We start from the raw sequence: 3,406 nt of genomic DNA, 5'->3' as shown, positions 1-3,406 counted from the left end.
GGGCCGCATCTTCTGGTGGCGCAACTAGTCCTTGACGCTGGCGGAGGCCGCTTGGAGGGACAGGGAGAAGGAGGCGGGCCAGCGACGGGGACGGCGACTGAGAGGAGGACCAGGTGATGATGCTCATGGGCAGGTTAGTCAGATTGATATCCATAATGGAATCACCCTGGAGCACACTTTGGGAGAAACTATCCTCTGTTATTTTCAACAATAGTGTGCAAGATACTATCCATCGAAAGTTCGCCACTCAAGAAGAATTCGGCGTCTACTATCTATATGACGTAGTTTGCAGGACACACAACTAGCATCATGCCTACTGCTGTTTGGAAGGTTTGGGCCCCTCCGAAGTGCAAGTTTTTTGCTTGGTTGATAATTCAAAACAGAGTATGGACGGCCGATCGATTGCTCCGTCATGGCTGGCCAAACTACAACCTTTGCCCGCTTTGCAAGCAAGTTCAGGAAACCACGGCGCATATTCTCTTCCAGTGCAGGTTCTCCCAACGTATTTGGGTACAGGTTGCTGCGTGGATTGGCCTACATGGTGATGTGGTGAGGAGCTGGAGATTTGAGGTTTCGTCGAGAATGGTGGATTAAAAATGTGATTGAGCGTGGAAACCAGAGAAAGGCAATCGCCTCCTTGTTCATGTTATGTCTTGGGAGATTTGGAAAGAGCGCAATGCGAGGGTCTTTCGCAACACCGCCGCTACTACAATGACGATCGTCGCGAAGATCAAAGAGGAGGCCCATCTTTGGGCTTTGGCAGGTGCCACCCATTTGAATATTGTAATGCCACGAGAGTAGTTCTTTGTTCCCCGCTTTGCGGCTAGTTGTCTAAAATCTTCTTCCTTAATCAATGAAAATGGTAAATCTTTTGCCTTATATAAAAAAATGATGCTCGTGGGCGTGGAGGACGGCCGATGTGGCAGCATTTTGACAGGATGGGCCGATGGGGGACGCGTCACTCCGAGCTGCTGAACTAAGGGCATTTTGAATTGCATGATTTAGAAGACGCAAACCTATTGGGAGTAACTGAATCTTCAAAATTAAAGAGGGGTGTGTTTGGTGCAGAGAATTTTAGATAAATACCAAGTGTTTCTGTATGCTCACATATCCCACGGAAGCTACCATATCATGCCCTTTGCCGTTGCCCCCAATCTTGTGGTAAGCATCTCTTTCGTTGATAAAGATTACCTATGGTAGCTTCCGTGGGATCGCCTCCCTTGAGGACGAAGGTGGCAAAACGGTATGGGCCTTGCGATGATGTGTGTCTTTTTGTTGCGTCCCGAAGTCTAGGATCTATATTTTCTTCACTTGTCCCGATACCCGCTTTCGATGGAGTTTTGTTTGTTAGGCTTTGGGACCTGAGTGGCAGGCCTAGACCTGGGCGAGTTCATAAAATCCCGGGCCAACCATATCAGTAGAAGAATATGTCTGTTTTGTTTAGGGAAAATGCTAACCTTCAGCCGGCTGATGCCCGCACAACATCCGCCGCCTGTATTGTCATTAGATTGATTGTGATCGAGCGCTCGCACTGGCGACCAGTCCTGTGCAGCTAGTTTTTTTACAACAAGTGTCTTGTTTCGAAAGCTTTCTGCAATAGAGATCTTGTTTCAGAAAGAAATAAATGTTTGATGGTGAAGTTTTTCTTTGGGCAACAGGGTTTAATTTTAGAAAGTTTTCGCAATAGAGGACTTGTTTCAAAAAGAAGAAAAATGGTTCGATGATCAATATTTTCACTTCTGCAACAAGGGTATTGTTTCATAAACATAGCCCCGGTTGCAAAAAGCGCAGAATGAGTGCACCGGGTTAGAGCGTACAAGGGCAAGCATTGCAACAAGACACATGTTTCAGAAACATAGCTTCGGTTGCAGAAATTGCTAGAGAAGTGCCCGGCGTGAGACTTCATCATTGTCGTGCTGGAGTAGAGGCAGCTGCTCGGCGTGCTGGTTCGGAGGAGGAGCGTCGATTCCGGCGGCCGGCGATGCTCCATGGCCGAGGCACTCAGGCCATGGCGGGGCAGTGATGCTGTCTCAATGGACCTTTGCAACAAGGTCCTTGTTGCAAAGCCATGAGCGCAACAAGCTAGCTGTTGCGAAGGCGCCCAGTTGGCTGGGATGGTAGATCGGGCGGTGTTTTGGGCGGCATCCGACAATTGCCGAGGCGGCTGATATTATCAGTTTATCATCCGGCGGACGTGTAGCATTGCCCTTTGTTATAGTGTTTAGGGCGATGACGTGGACCCTAGTTAGTGATCTAAGCAATCTTATACTTCCACCGTTCCTAAATATTTGTTTTTTAGAGATTCAAACGCACTATCACATACAGATGTATATAGGCATATTTTAGAGTGTAGATTTACTCATTTTGTTTCGTATGTAGTCACTTGTTGAAATCTCTAGAAAGACAAATATTTAGGAACGGAGGGAGTATTTCTTTATAGAGAGGGTATTTGTGTATATTTGATCAAGTTTTTTTACTTAGGACAATCATAAAACTCTAATTATTTTAGACGGGAGGGAGTAGAGTAGTTAGCAATAAATCAAAACTGTATTCTTGAGAGAAAGATGGGAGTAACTGTCAGCGATCAAGGCATCGAGGCAGGTCAGAAGGAAGCGCGCGAAGGCAAGGACTTGACTCGTGGGCCTCCGACTCGGCCCACTCGCGATCGATATCTTCCCCAGTGGCTTGCAGGCCCAAACTGGGCCCGCTAAGGGTGTACGTGAGATATAACCGTTGTTACAGTAGCGTGTGGACTCGGGATGGATCTGGTGGCTTCGGCCAAACCTCGCTAGTAGCGTGTGTGCTTGTACGGCTAGCAATGGCGAATTCCTCCCCCTGATTCGAATATCCACTATCAGTAGCTTACATCTGGCATCAGAGCCGTTCCGTCCTGGAGTTCCCTCGCCACCCGCACCGCACCAGGTTCCGGGAATTCCACCGGCGAGAGGCCATGGAGAACCTGTCGGCGGAGGGCCGCAATATCCATGACTACGTCAAGACCGCCGTCGCTGACGATCTCGAGTAGCGCCTCAAATCCCACGACGACGAGCTCCTCAAGTCCATGACGAAGCTGCTTCAGGAGTCGACCAAGACCTTGGATGGCCTCATCTCTGCCCGCGTCGACGGCGTCCGCTCCGAGCTCCATCTCGATATTGAGCAGATCCGCTCTGATCTGGAGCGGGGGGACAAGGGCGACTACGACGGGCGAGCGGGAGGCCCCTCAACCAGTCGAGAGGCGAGGAATCACAACATCTACGTTCCTCCCCCGGCCCGAGGTATGCGTGAACTGTCATCTCCATGCGATGTTCAGTCTCCTCGTGACTTGGTGGTTCTGGATCAAGGGGGTCAGTTCAGTTCAGGCCCCCGGGTCGAATTGCCACGATTTGATGGCTCTAATCCACGGCTG

General features: G+C 49.6%; 1 pseudogene; it reads right to left on the bottom strand.

Annotated features, from left to right (window-relative positions):
- The window catches only part of LOC119309643, a 12,656-nt pseudogene extending 9,511 nt beyond the window's left edge, over nucleotides 1-3,145 (bottom strand).
- Between the last annotated feature and the right edge of the window lie 261 nt (nucleotides 3,146-3,406).

This window comes from Triticum dicoccoides, chromosome 5B, assembly GCF_002162155.2.
Source record: "Triticum dicoccoides isolate Atlit2015 ecotype Zavitan chromosome 5B, WEW_v2.0, whole genome shotgun sequence".
Lineage (NCBI taxonomy): Eukaryota > Viridiplantae > Streptophyta > Magnoliopsida > Poales > Poaceae > Triticum > Triticum dicoccoides.
Note: the sequence above shows the minus strand (reverse complement) of the source record. Positions and strands in the feature narration are given on the sequence as shown.